At 43.8% G+C, this 14,769-nt stretch overlaps 11 pseudogenes; 4 read left to right on the top strand and 7 right to left on the bottom strand.

Moving 5' to 3' along the window:
* Nucleotides 1–84: 84 nt before the first annotated feature.
* Nucleotides 85–203, bottom strand: LOC143959259 (5S ribosomal RNA; annotated as a pseudogene).
* A 108-nt stretch (nucleotides 204–311) lies between these two features.
* LOC143959212 (5S ribosomal RNA) lies at nucleotides 312–429 on the bottom strand (annotated as a pseudogene).
* Nucleotides 430–537: 108 nt separating this feature from the next.
* Nucleotides 538–656, bottom strand: LOC143959192 (5S ribosomal RNA; annotated as a pseudogene).
* Nucleotides 657–10,880: 10,224 nt separating this feature from the next.
* Nucleotides 10,881–10,999, bottom strand: LOC143959262 (5S ribosomal RNA; annotated as a pseudogene).
* Nucleotides 11,000–11,527: 528 nt separating this feature from the next.
* Nucleotides 11,528–11,646, bottom strand: LOC143959258 (5S ribosomal RNA; annotated as a pseudogene).
* A 325-nt stretch (nucleotides 11,647–11,971) lies between these two features.
* On the bottom strand, nucleotides 11,972–12,091 carry LOC143959132 (5S ribosomal RNA; annotated as a pseudogene).
* A 108-nt stretch (nucleotides 12,092–12,199) lies between these two features.
* LOC143959224 (5S ribosomal RNA) lies at nucleotides 12,200–12,318 on the bottom strand (annotated as a pseudogene).
* Nucleotides 12,319–13,892: 1,574 nt separating this feature from the next.
* LOC143959234 (5S ribosomal RNA) lies at nucleotides 13,893–14,011 on the top strand (annotated as a pseudogene).
* Nucleotides 14,012–14,083: 72 nt separating this feature from the next.
* On the top strand, nucleotides 14,084–14,202 carry LOC143959211 (5S ribosomal RNA; annotated as a pseudogene).
* A 107-nt stretch (nucleotides 14,203–14,309) lies between these two features.
* LOC143959222 (5S ribosomal RNA) lies at nucleotides 14,310–14,426 on the top strand (annotated as a pseudogene).
* A 108-nt stretch (nucleotides 14,427–14,534) lies between these two features.
* Nucleotides 14,535–14,653, top strand: LOC143959245 (5S ribosomal RNA; annotated as a pseudogene).
* The last annotated feature ends 116 nt before the right edge of the window (nucleotides 14,654–14,769 follow it).

Genomic DNA, 14,769 nt, shown 5'->3' with positions numbered 1-14,769 from the left:
CTCTTGACAAATGCCAAGATGGTCAGCTCGACAAATAAGCAGAAAAATAAAACAAGTCGTCGACGCCAACAAAATGTTAAAAAAAGCCTACGGCACCTGGTATTCCCAGGGGGTCTTCCATCCAGGCTCTAACCAGGCCCGACCCTGGTTAGTATCCGAGATCAGACGAGATCAGGTGCATTCAGGGCGATGTGGCCATAGGCGATCTTTTTGGCCACTCTCAACCCTCTTGAAAAACACCAAGATGGTCACCTCGGCAAAAAAGCAGAAAAATAAAAGAGGTTGTCGACATCAACAACATATAAAAGAAAAGCCTACAGCTCCTGGTATTCCCATGCAGTGTACCATCCAGGTACTAACCAGGTTCGATCCTGCTTAGCATCAGAGATCAGATGAGATCGGGCGCATTCAGGGTGATGTACAGTAAGCGATCTTTCTGGCCACTCTCAACCCTCTTGACAAACGCCAACATATTCACCTTGGCAAACAACCAGAAAAATAAAACAGGTCGTCGACGCCAACAACATATTAAAAAAAAGCCTACGGCACCTGGAATTCCCAGGCGGAATCCCACGCAGGTACTAAACAGGCCCGACCCTGCTTAGCATCCAAAATCAGATGAGATCAGGCAAATTCAGGCTGATTTGGTCGTAGGCGATCTTTCTGGCCACTCTCAACCCTCTTGACAAATGCCAAGATGGTCACCTCTGCAAACAAGCAGAAAAATAAAACAGGTCATCGATGCCAACAACATATTAAAAAAAGAATACGCCACCTGGTATTCCCTGGCGGTTTCCCATCCAGGTGCTAACCATGTCACCCTGAATGTCCCTAGACCTAAGTGCAGCGTTTGATACAGTAGATCACAATACTCTACACGTCCACCTCACAGAAGTAGCCGGAGTCCAAGACATAGATCTCCAATGGTTCGCGTCCTTGCTAGGAAATCGGTCACAGACAGTGAAACTAGTAAAATTCCTCTCCGAAACTCAGGCAGTCACCTGCGGAGTCCCTCAAGGCTCTCCTTTGTCACCCGTTCTCTTCAACATTTACATTCGCCCACTCCTTCAAATCATCAGATGCTCAGTTTCTGAAGTGTTACACATATACAGAAGAAATAGCTTCAGTCAATATTTTACTTATTAGCTGATGCCATGAGCCAAAATTTTACATCATCTTTACTACAAAATATATGTATTCTTGAACAGATGTCGTTATCTTATCTAAAACAAACGTAAGCCTGAGCTAAGTCAAACTCCACAGTCTTAATATATATGTAAAAATGACCTCGAGAACATTTCTATAGATAACACTTTAAACATGTGAGTTTCAACTTAAACTCATATCTGAATTCAAGAGTTTTCCTGTAACACGTATAATCTAAAAACAAAATGGAGTCTATCTTGCTATCGTTCTTTACAGTTCCCCTCTTTGAGACATTTATATGACTCACTACCTTTCACAGTTATGTAATCTTTCTTCTATCATAATACATACTAAGATAAACTCTATTTGCAGCAGCAGGATCAGGGGTTCGGGATGCCTTAACAATTATGCACATTATAAGCTTATAACAGGCATATAGGAACAAAACAAAAAGAATAATCATAGTTATAGTTATGGCAGCACTTTTTAACCATGTAAGTATTCCTATTCCAGAACTTAGGTTTGCAAAAGGATCCCATGTCTTAGCAATGTTTCTAGCTTCATCTTGTAATTTGCTTACTTCTTTCCGGTGTTGTGCAATTATATCATAGTAATCCGGTACCTCAATACTTGTGTTATGAAACCAGGTACAACACTCATAATCTTCTGTGTTTTCACATATCCCTGTTAAAGCAGCACTCATGCTTTCTATGGCTAACTCGTGTAGTTCTAATTGTTTTCTAATTGCCCTAGTTTCTATATTTAATTTAGTAATATCCTCAGAATTCTTTTCCATTACTTCATCAATGATTCCAGTGTATCTATTCAACCTTTTCATGAAGTCTATTCCCCACCCAGTCCATGAGGGGAACCAAGCCCATGCCATATCTTTTTCAAGAAATAACTCCTTTTATTGCGGTGTTTGAGGGGGTACCTAGGATGCATGCTAGCTTCAAGGAGGTGTCTTCCCTTGCTATCTCCTACTACGCCCATGATGGGGACTAGGGCTGCGAGATAACACCATCCTTGGGGTTCAGTGGGGATCCAAGGGTGACAGATTTTTCCACAACAAATATAAATACTGTTTCCTAGAGCTAAAGATCGTTTGTTGAATATTGTCATCATTTCATCAGAAAGACTGGAAAAGGTTAAACTCGACAATAATTGTCCTACTGTGGAACTGGAACTGGAGCTAAGAAAGTTTATCAGAGTGGTGTTTAGGGCAGGTTCTGAAGTGTGAAAGAAAGGACTTTCAATTGATGTCATTGAAAAGTTAATTTTAGCTTGTTGGAAAACTTCAGCTCCATTTGTGGAGTTTCCCAACCTAAAACACCAGTCTGGGAAATGACTTCTACCAATAATTTGGAAAGTAAGGGTATTATTTGAAAGCGTTCTTGTGACATTTGTAAGAACGACAGGAGGAGTGCCATTAAGGAGAGGGGTGACGTTTAGAGGTACTGCCATTAAGGGGATCCTAGCAGTGCTAGGATGGAGTTTACTACATATCCAACATTTTTCAAATCCAGACTTCTGGGCATAGCTATATTTAACCTTCAATAATAACATTTTATCGGTAAAACTTTCTGAGTACTCATTTCTCTTGTGTCTGTCAGGTATATTATTCATATTATTCTGTTGTAGAGTGTTAGAGGCTCCACAAATACTTTTCATGGGTCCCAAATCTTCAGGATGATAAATACAGTTAGTTATCAGCAAAGTTGGCAGGAACACAATCAGGGCAGCACAACATAAGAGGCACAAGGCCTTCCCAGAAGTCAGTGGTGAAATGAGCAAAGTCATCTTGTTCAGAGTCTTGACTATCTTCTTCACTTCTCTGTGCTTTATCTTTGTCTTTGCCTTGCTTCTTAGGGTCCTGGTTGACCTTCTTTACACGACTTGCATGAATCCAGGCCTGTTGTCCCTCTACCAGAATAGCTGTGCGGGTAACTGCGTTCACTGTGGTTGGGGGTCCAAAGGGATACTCCTGTTTCTTGGTGCGTTTCAATTGCTGGACCACCACGGTGTCACCCACCTGAAAAGGGTGTGTAGGTTCCTGTGAAGAAGAAGGAGAGGTGCGAGCAACGTTCCTTTCAACTTGATCCAAAGTTTCAATAAGTTTTTTTACACATTCTTCCTGAATAAGATCTAGGTCCCCTCTTTCTAACATAAGTGGCTGTCTGGCCCATGGGGTGGGAAATGGCCTACCCATTAAGACTTCAAAAGGAGAGTATCCTGTCTTTTTAGAGGGTGTCATTCTTATCTCGGCTAGTACAGCTGGGAGGACCTTCTTCCAATTTGCATACGTACCTCCAGTGGCCTTCCTGATCTTATCCTTAATGGTTCTGTTCATCCTTTCCACTATACCTGAACTCTGGGGGTGGTAAGGAATATGAAACTTCCATTCTATTTTCAGTGTTTTTACCAGGTCTTGACAAACTTTGGCCACAAATGCAGGGCCATTGTCAGAATTGATCTGTAGTGGGCAACCCCACCTTGGAATAATTTCTTGTATCAGAATCCTCACTACTGTTTGTGCATCTTCCTTTGTAGTTACAAATATTTCTAACCATCTTGAAAATACGTCCAAAATTACGAGCAAAAATTCTTGTCTTTTACCTAGTTTGGGCATGTGTGTAAAATCTATCTGCAGGTGAGTGAATGGTGTAGATGGATATATTGTGAGTGGTATGCAGTGTGGTGGCATGTCCTAGAGTGAATGATGTAGCCAATTCCACCACCATGGCACACGATGCAAGAGCTCTGAGACATGCGGGCATGCCCTGTACCGGCATAGGCACAACCTTTGAAAAAAACGCAATAGGGCGGAGTTTGCCCCCATGCTCCTGGGCCAGGACCCCCGCCAAAGTTTTACAATTGTCCCTTGCAAACAAGTGAAACATTTTCCCATATTCAGGTAGTCCAAGTCCAGGAGCTGTGACCATTGCAGTTTTAAGATACACAAAAGCATTGTACATTTCATCATTCCATTTCACACAATCTGGCATGTCAGTACCTGTGGCTTGCCTCAGGAGATTATCATAGTAGGAACAGATCAGGTATCTATTGGCGGCAGTAACCAATCATACCAAGAAAGGATAGCATGTCCTTCTTAGTAAGTGGGCGGGGCAGACCCACAAGAGCCTCAGCTCTCTTGTGACTGATTTTCCTTTCTCCTTTGGAGAGTACAAAACCAAGGTATTCAACAGTTTCCTGACACCATTGTAGCTTTTTCTTAGAAACCTTGTGACCATTGTCTGCTAACCAATGTAACAGATCTAAACCATCATTTTTACATGCTTTCTGGCTTGGACTACACAACAACAAATCATCAACATATTGAAGTAGGACGGAACCATGGCGGGGTGCCCAGGACCGCAGGGTTGCTTGGAAGGCCACTGTATATCCTACAGGGGAGTCTACATATCCCATTGGCATTCTACACCACGTCATTTGCCTATTTCTGAAATTAAACGAGAAGATAGGTTGTGTCTCTTCGTCAACAGAAACTGAAAAAAATGCATTACAAAGGTCAATGACCGAAAAATACTCTGCATCGGATGGTATGGAGGTTAGGAGTGATGGCACGTCAGGCACTATGGGAGCAATGGGTATCACTAGGTTGTTTATAGCTCTGAGGTCTTGTACAAACCTGTAAGAGCCATCCGGCTTCTTTACTGGGTTAATGGGGGTGTTGTAGGGTGAGAGTATCTCTTTAAGAATTCCTTGCTGCAGGAACCTTTCTACCATTGGAGCAATTCCTTCCTCTTTTTCTTTTGAAATGGGGTATTGTTTGTGATAAACCGGCTGTGCCCATGATTTTAAAGCTGCCTTGTATGGGGTGCAAGAAATAAGACCTACATCCAAGGAGCTTTTAGACCATACCGGATCATCTGGTGGAGGGAGATCACTATCCTCAGTGTAATATATTGGTATTACCTTGGAGTGTACGAAGACCCCTCCTTCAGTGGTCATTTTCAGTGTTATACCCAATCTTCCCATCAAATCTCTTCCCAAGAGGTTCACGGGACATTTTGGTATAATCCTGAAACAATGATGCAAGACTGTTGCACCTTCCCCTTCAACATCACTTACTGGTAAAGGCGGTGTTTTGTATGTTTTGGTAAGTATCCCATTAATTCCCATAGAAGGTTCAGCAATTTTGGTCTCACCTCTGTAGTAGTCCTCACTGAGGGTGCTCCGAGTCGCTCCTGAATCGGTTAAAAACGGAACAGGCCTATATTTAACATATAAGGTCACAATTGGTTGCTCATTGTAAGAGTGTGAGATCAAGGGAAATGCTGGGATACTACCCTCTGGGCAGCTTCATTTCAGTTGTTGTTGATTCCACTGTATAGGGAATCGGGGACCCTGTTGTTTTGGGGCAACTTGATTCTGTTGGCTAGATTGGGGTCCCTGTGTATGCATGTGATCTTGATCTTGAGTATTCGGGTCATTCCATTCATAAGGACATTGATTTCTCCAGTGCCCCTCCTGTCCACAGTTAAAACAACATGTGCGTGACTGCTGGGGGGGTCTGGAAAAACCATGCCCTTTCCCTCTTATTTTTCCTCTTCCTCTGCCTCTACCTCTATTTCCACTGTCCCATTGTCCACCATTAACTTGGGAAGGCTGGGCTTGCACTCCACCCTGATAATGGGTACTCACTGCTTTCTCTTTTATTACATCGAAACACCCTGCTGCTTCTTTCTGTATTAAAGTTTCCTGAAATTGGTCAATCGTCTGTGTGGTCCATTCCGATATCATCTGTTTGACCACCAAGGCGAACTGGGGTTTTAGATTATTCATATAAGTTTGAATAAACAAAGCTCCCACATCAGTAGTTGTAGCTAATCCAGCTTCTGTTGTCCAATTTTCATGAAACCTTTTCCAGAACTCAACTACAGTCTCTCCTGACTTTTGTTTGCATGCTATGGCAGTAGGGAGGGAACTTTTATTTTTAAATACTCTCATCATTTCAGTCTCTAATTCCGTCCACGTGGTGTTCCTACCTGGTACTGTGTTTAACCCATATGTTCCCGCATTTCTAGTGTCAATAGTGTTTATAGTTGCAACATTTGCCCAGTTCCAGGAACTGGTGTGTCCTATGATGCCATCAATGATAAGACGCATATCTTCCTGTGTGTAATTTCTACCCTTACAGGCCTTTTTTAAGTAAGTTAACCACTTCAGGACCGCCGTATTGCCATTGTACGTCAGCACAATGGCACAGGCAGGCAGAATCACGTACATCTACGTGATTGCCTTCCAGCGGGTGGGGGGTCCCATCGGACCCCCTCCCGCTGGATACGGCGGTCCGATTCGGTCCAGGAGCGCTCCGTGAAGAGGGGATGGCCGTTCGTTTTCAGCCACCCCCTCTGGATCGCTCCTGGCCAATGAGAAGCTTCCTCCCCTGTGTATTGTTTACACAGGAAGGAGGAAGTGATGTCATTCTCCTCGGGGCGGTCTTTTTGACCGGACTACGAGGAGAAGAGTAAAAGTAAGTCTGCACGAACACTACACTGACATGTAGGTACACACAGGCACACAAACCCCCCCCGATCCCCCCCCCGATCGCCCCCCGATCCCCCCCCGCCCCCCCTCCCCCCCCAGTCACAGTGTCACTGATTGCATTGATCATTTCTTTACTGATCAATGCATTCAGTGTCAGTTGTGACAGTAAAAACTGTCAGGACAGTTAGTGTTAGGTCCAGGGTAGCCCCCTATCACCCCCCAATAAAGATTTAACCCCCTGATTGCCCCTAGAGTTAACCCTTTCACCCCCTTTTGCCAGTGTCACTAAGCGATCATTTTTCTGATCGCTGCATGTGTCGCTAGTGTCGCTAGGTAGCTAGTTATTTTTTTAGGTTCACCGCCAGGTTTTTATATCGCTAGGTACCCCGATATACTACCCAATAATGTTTTTAACCCCCTGATTGCCGCTAGTTAACCCTTTCACCCCCTTTTGCCAGTGTCACTAAGCGATCGTTTTTCTGATCGCTGCATTAGTGTCGCTACAGTCGCTAGGTAGCTAGTTATTTTTTTAGGTTCACCGCCAGGTTTTTATAGCGCTAGGTACCCCGATATACTACCCAATAATGTTTTTAACCCCCTGATTGCCGCTAGTTAACCCTTTCACCCCCTTTTGCCAGTGTCACTAAGCGATCATTTTTCTGATCGCTGCATGTGTCGCTAGGTAGCTAGTTATTTTTTTAGGTTCACCGCCAGGTTTTTATATCGCTAGGTACCCCGATATACTACCCAATAATGTTTTTAACCCCCTGATTGCCGCTAGTTAACCCTTTCACCCCCTTTTGCCAGTGTCACTAAGCGATCGTTTTTCTGATCGCTGCATTAGTGTCGCTACAGTCGCTAGGTAGCTAGTTATTTTTTTAGGTTCACCGCCAGGTTTTTATAGCGCTAGGTACCCCGATATACTACCCAATAATGGTTTTAACCCCCTGATTTCCGCTAGTTAACCCTTTCACCCCCTTTTGCCAGTGTCACTAAGCGATAATTTTTCTGAACGCTGCATCAGTGTCGCTAGTGTCGCTAGGTAGCTAGTTAACTAGGCTCCCAAAAAGTCCCCCACATGTGGTATCCCCGTACTCGGGAGAAGCAGCAGAATTTATTTTGGGGTGTAATTTGACTTCTGCCCATAGCATGTGTGAGCAATATATCATTTAGTGACAACTTTGTGCAAAAAAAAAAAAAGTTTGTAATATTCCCGCAACTTTTGGCAAAATATAAAATATTCCATGGACTCAACATGCCTCTCAGTAAATAGCTTGGGGTGTCTACTTTCCAAAATGGGGTCATTTGGGGGGGTTTTGTGCTATTTTGGCATTTTATGGCCTTCGAAACTGTGATAGGTAGTGAGGAGTTAAATCAAAAATTTGCACCCTTAGAAATCCTGAAGGTGGTGATTGGTTTTCGGGGTGTCGTGCGCGACTAGACTCCCAAAAAGTCCCACACATGTGGTATCCCCGTACTCGGGAGAAGCAGCAGAATGTATTTTGGGGTGTCATTTCACATATAACCATGGCATGTGTGAGCAATATATCATTTAGTGACAACTTTTTGTAAAAAAAATTTTTTTTTTTTTTTTTGTCATTATTCAATCCCTTAGGACAAAAAAAATAAATATTCAATGGGCTCAACATACCCATCAGCAATTTCCTTGGGGTGTCTACTTTCCAAAATGGGGTCATTTGGGGGGGATTTGTACTGCCCTGCCATTTTAGCACCTCAAGAAATGAGATCGGCAGTCATAAATTAAAAGCTGTGTAAATTCCAGAAAATGTACTCTAGTTTGTAGACGCTATAACTTTTGCGCAAACCAAAAAATATACGCTTATTGACATTTTTTTTACTAAAGACATGTGGCTGAATAAATTTTGCCCTCAATGTATGACTAAAATTTAGTTTATTCGATTTTTCTTATAACAAAAAGAAGAAAATATTTGAAAATTTTTCAAAATTTTCGCTCTTTTTTCATTTATATCGCAAAAAAAAAAAATCGCAGAGGCAATCAAATACCATCAAAAGAAAGCTCTATTTGTGGGAAGAAAAGGACGCAAATTTCGTTTGGGTGCAATATTGCATGACCGCGCAATTACCAGTTAAAGCAGCGCAGTGCGAAATTGCAAAAAGACCTCTGGTCCTTAAGGTGTTTATTGGTCCGGAACTGAAGTGGTTAAAGTACCTCCTGCAGAGGTGGTGGGTTTGGGGCAATGCTTTACTATCCTGTCAATGTCCTCAATGTCTATTGCCTTTTTCAATATTTCATTTCCAATGGTCATGAAAGGCGCTTGAAGATTAGGGTTACAATATACAGCTCCACTCTTTGTTTTAGGGGGACTGAATATTCTATCCCTATCAGCGTTTTCCTGTTCTTCCTCCTGCTCTTGGCCAGGTGGTGAAACTACCTCTCCTATAGCTCCTTGATCTTCTGGTTCAGCTACCTCGACTTGGGCTCTCGCTTCTCTCCTCTGTGGGGGCTGTCTATCTCGTTGAGCAGGAAAGACCTGCTGTTGTGGTTGTGGAGCGGGAGGGACCTGCCGTTATCTGGTTGCATAATGTCCTGCCAGAAGATCAATATCTTCCTTTGCTAAACTTGGATAGACATGTACATATGCGGGTGGAGGATGACTAACTATTGGCAGGGATGGGGCTGTTGGGTCAGGGAAAACTCTCTTTTTATCGGCTTCTTCTCTATGTTTCTGGTCATAATCTTCCTTACTTAGACATTTGGTGGGCTTTTTCTGTTTCTTATTTTCCCTCTCAAACCAATATGGGGCGTATTTTAACCAGTTCTCCCCTCCCTTTTTCATATAATCCATATCCCATTGAGGATCCCCAGGGTACCAAGGGAAAGTTCTCTTATCTCCTAAACACAATCCTTTAATCATATCCATATGAAAATTATCATTGTTACCATTCCGGGAAAAGGGGTTACACTGTGCATGGTTTCGGTCCATCCCGCTAAATTTGAAACCCATGGGACTATAAATTCATAATTAGTACCACAAACTCTGGCTACAAAATCTTTACATGTTTCTCCTGGGTTGGGAAGAGGGGGAGGATCTTCTTTACCTTGTTTCTGACCCATATTGACAGTGGGAGCCGACTGTTTTACCACACAGCCTTCTGACCCACACAACAGATAATCTTATAATTCCTAAGCGATAGAAAGAAAAAGCAAAAGATTTTGGGGTCACCGGAGTCTATTTCCTCATTAACCTCCTCATATTTCTTCCCAAAAGAAATGTATCTATATATGTGTATGCAGTACTGCTTATCTTTGTGGATTTCCCAAAAACCCTCCAATATTAACCTCTGGCGTGATCCTATCCCCTACTAATTTACGGGTCTAAAAAAGCATTAAATCAGAGCTGGGGTAAGGAATATTTTGTCAATAAAGACAAATTAAAAAATTACCCTTCAGCTGACCTTTGCTTATCTGTTTTCTATCCCGGACGAGCCCCCAGTTGTAGGGAAATTCAGCTTCTAGGACCACCCAGATAGGTTCAGGTAATGCAGGAAGACTTCCGTAGACCCCCAGGCCCGGAGATATCAATAAGTGACATAGGAGACAGGTGTGCAACCGTTCACTTTATGAATATCTATTGGATCAAGTCAAAAAGTTGCGCTTATATGCAGTCTTGGGATAACAAGGGAGGAGTTTCTGAAGTGTTACACGTATACAGAAGAAATAGCTTCAGTCAATATTTTACTTATTAGCTGATGCCATGAGCCAAAATTTTACATCATCTTTACTACAAAATATATGTATTCTTGAACAGATGTCGTTATCTTATCTAAAACAAACGTAAGCCTGAGCTAAGTCAAACACCACAGTCTTAATATATATGTAAAAATGACCTTGAGAACATTTCTATAGATAACACTTAAAACATGTGAGTTTCAACTTAAACTCATATCTGAATTCAAGAGTTTTCCTGTAACACGTATAATCTAAAAACAAAATGGAGTCTATCTTGCTATCGTTCTTTACAGTACCTTGTATTCTTAGGTGGTCTCCCATCCAGGTAACAACCCCACCCGACCCTGCTTAGCATCCAAGATCAGACAAGCTTGGGCACATTCAGGGTAATGTCGCCATTGGGATCTTGCTAGACACTCTCAACCCTCTTCACAAACACAAAGATGGTCACCTCGGCAAACAAGCAAAAAAATAAAATAGGTCGTTGATGTTAACGACATATTAACAAAAAAGCCTACAGCACCTGGGATTCCCAGGCGGTCTCCCATCCAGGTACTAACCAAGCCTGACACTGCTTAGCATCTGAGATCAGATGAGATTGGGCACATTCAGGGTGATGTTGCCGTAGGCAATCTTGCTGTCCACTCTCAACCTTCTTGACAAACGCCAAGATGTTCACCTCAGCAAACAAGCAGAAAAATAGAAGAGGTCGTTAACACAAACAACATATTAAAAAAACACCAACGGCACCTCGTATTTCCAGGCAGTCTCCCATCCAAGTACTAACCAGGCACGACCCTGCTTAGCAGGAACATTCATGGTGATGTGGCTATAGAGGATCTTGCTTGCCACTCTCAACCCTCTTGAAAAATGCCAAGATGGTCACCTCAGCAAACAAGCAGCAAAATAAAATAGGTCGTTGACGTCAACAACATATTAAAAAAAGCTTACGGCACCTAGTATTCCCAGGTAGTCTCCCATCCAGGTACCAACCATGCCTGATACTGCTTAGCATCCAAGATCAGACGAGATCGGGAACATTCATGGTGATGTGGCCGTAAGGGATCTTGGTGGCCACTCTCAATCCTCTTGAAAAACACTCAGCAAACAAGCAGAAAAATGCAATAGGTCGTTGATGTTAACAACATATTAAAAAAAAGCCTACGGCATCTGGTATTCCCAGGCGGTCTCCCATCCAGGTACTAACCAAGCCGGACCTTGCTTAGCATCCAAGATCAAATGAGATCAGGTGCATTCAGGGTGATGTTGCCATAGGCAATCTTACTGTCCACTCTCAGTCCTCTTGACAAACGGCAAGATGTTCACCTCAGCAAACAAGCAGAAAAATAGAACAGGTCATTGACGCCAACAACATATTAAAAAAAAGCCAACGGCACTTGGTATTCCCAGGCGGTCTCCCATGCAGGTACTAACCAGGCACGACGCTGCTTAGCATCCGAGATCGGGCGCATTCTGGGTGATGTTGCTTTAGGCAATCTTGCTGGCCACTCTCAACCCTCTTGACAAACACCAAGATGGTTACCTCAGCAAACAAGCAGAAAAATAAAACAGGTCGTTGATGCCAACAACATATTAAAAAAGAGCCCACGCAACCTGGTATTCCCAGGCGGTCTCCCATCCAGGAACTAACCAGGTCCCAACCCTGCTTAGCATCCGAGACCAGATGAAATCGGGTGCATTCAGGGTGATGTAGCCATAGGCCGTCTAGATGGCCACTTTAAACCCTCTTGTCAAACGCCAAGATGGTCACCTCGACAAACAAGCAGAAAAATAAAACAGGTCGTCAACGCCAACAACATATTAAAAAATAGCCTACGGCACCTGGTATTCATAGGCGCTCACCCATTCAGGTACTAACCAGGCCCGACATTGCTTAGCATCCGAGATCAGACGAGATCGAGCAGATTCTGGATGATGTGGCCATAGGCGATCTTGCTGGCCACTCTCTTGACAAACACAAAAGATGGTCACCTCGGCAAACAAGCAGAAAAATAAAATAGGGAGTTGATGTTAACAACATATTAAAAAACCAAGCCTGGCACTACCTAGCATCTGAGATCAGATGAGATCGGGCGCATTCAGGGTGATGTTGCCGTAGGCAATCTTGCTTTCCACTCTCAACCCTCTTGACAAATGCCAAGATGTACACATCAGCAAACAAGCTGAAAAATAGAAGAGGTCGTTGACGCCAACATATTAAAAAAAAAAGCCAACAGCACCTCGTATTCCCAGGCGGGCTCCCATCCAGGTACTAACCAGGCACGACCCTGCTTAGCATCTGAGATTAGACGAGATTGGGAACATTGATGTGGCCATAGAGGATCTTGCTTGGCACTCTCAACCCTCTTGACAAACGCCAATATGGTCAATATGGATTATTTTTTTTTTATTTTTTACTAAATGGGAGGGGGGGGGGTGGCGCCCGGGTGCCCCCTATGGACGGCCTCTACTGCTCCTGGGAATACCCAGTGCCACAGGCTTCTTTTTTTCTTTTTTTTTTGGCGTTTACTTGTTTTTTCCCTTGTTTCCCAAGGTGACCATCTTGGCATTTTGTCAAGAGGGTTGAGCGTGCGCAAAGAGGTTGCCTATGGCCACATCACCCTGAAAGCAACAAATCTTGTCTTATCTTGGAGGCTAAGCAGCATCGGGCCTGATTCGTACCTGGATGGGAGACTGCCTGGGAATATCAGGTGCTGTAAATGTTTTTTGTTTTGTTTTTTGCCGTTGACTTGTTTTTTTTCCCTTGTTTCCCAAGGTGACAATCTTGGCATTTGTCAAGAGGGTTGAGGGTGCCCAAAGAGATTGTCTACAGCCACATCACCCTAAAAGCGCCCCATCTCATCGCATCTCTGAGGATGCATCCGAATGTCCGAAAGATGCAAAATTCGGCCGAATTTCGATTCGTTACGAAACGAATTGCACAAGCAATTAAAGGTACTAACCAGGCCCGACCCTGCTTAGCATCTGAGATCAGACGAGATCAAGCCTATTTCGGGTGTTGGGGCCGTAGGCGATATTGCTGGCCACTCTCAACCCTCTTGACAAACGCCAAGATGGTCACCTTGGCAAGCTTGAGAGGGAATGGGATGTTTATCCCAGAGCGTGTGGAAACCGATGACCTTTTCCTTAAATAGTTTGTGTGTCTGCATGTTAGAGTGAATGATGTGGAGGGATGTTGGTTTGTGCGTACCGAGAAAGGGCCAATGTCACCTTAAGTCAGTCGGTTGAAACATGTGAATCAAAAAACAATTAACAGATGCATCATAGTAACTTTTAGAACCATAACTATAACCAAAAAAAAAAAAAGAAAAGAAAAAACAGCCGTCCAGAATTCAGCTGGGCGGTATTATCTCGTAGATGAGCTTGATCTCTGGGCACATGTATATAGAAGCCTGTCAGGTGGACGAGCCTGGTTCCGCAAGAAAGCCATAGGTAAGAAGTCCCCAGATAACAGTGACCATCTTGGCGTTTGTCAAGAGGGTTTAGAGTGGCCAGAAAGTTTGCCTATGCCCACATCACCCTGAATGCGCCCGATCTCACCTGATCTCGGATGCTAAGCAGGGTCAGGCCTGGTTAGTACCTGGATGGGAGACCGCCTGGGAATACCAGGTGCAGTAGGCATTTTTTTAGTATGTTGTTGGCGTTGACGACCTGTTCTGTTTGTCAAGAGGGTTGAGAGTGGCCAGCAAGATTGCCTTTGGCCACATCACCCTGAATGCACCCGATCTCGTCTGATCTTGGATGCTAAGCAGGGTCGGGCCTGGTTAGTACCTGGATGGCACACCGCCTGGGAATCCCAGGTGCCGTAGGCTTTTTTTTTTATATGTTTTTGGTGTCGACGACCTGTTTTATTTTTCTGCTTGTTTGCTGAGGTGACCATCTTGCCGTTTTTCAAGAGTTGAGAGTGTCCAGCAAGATTGCCTATGGCCTTATCACCCTGAATGCACCTGATCTCGTCTGAACTCAGATGCTAAGCAGTCGGGCTTGGTTAGTACCTGGATGGGAGACCGCCTGGGAATACCAGGTGCCGTAGGCTTTTTTTTAATATGTTATTGGCGTCGATGACCTGTTTTATTTTTCTGCTTGTTTGCCGAGGTGACCATATTGGCATTTGTCAAGAGGGTTGAGAGTGGCCAGCAAGATCGCCTACGGCCCCATCACCCGGAATATGCCTGATCACGTCTGATCTCGGATGCTAAGCAGGGTTGGGCATGCTTAGTACCTGGATAGGAGACTGCCTGGGAATACCAGGTGCCGTAGGCTTTTTTATAATATGTTGACTTCGACGACCCTTCTTCTTCTTCTTCTTCAGATGTTGCCTTGTCGAGTCCTCCGCTCACAATAGCTCTGACCGGGCACGCGGCGACTTATATAGGGAC

The sequence above is a fragment of the Lithobates pipiens genome, unplaced genomic scaffold (genome assembly GCF_037356315.1).
Source record: "Lithobates pipiens isolate NorthernLeopardFrog02 unplaced genomic scaffold, aLitPip1_a1.2 Scaffold_67, whole genome shotgun sequence".
Taxonomy (NCBI): domain Eukaryota; kingdom Metazoa; phylum Chordata; class Amphibia; order Anura; family Ranidae; genus Lithobates; species Lithobates pipiens.
The sequence above is the reverse complement of the archived record's forward strand: the minus strand, read 5'-3'. Positions and strand labels throughout refer to the sequence as shown.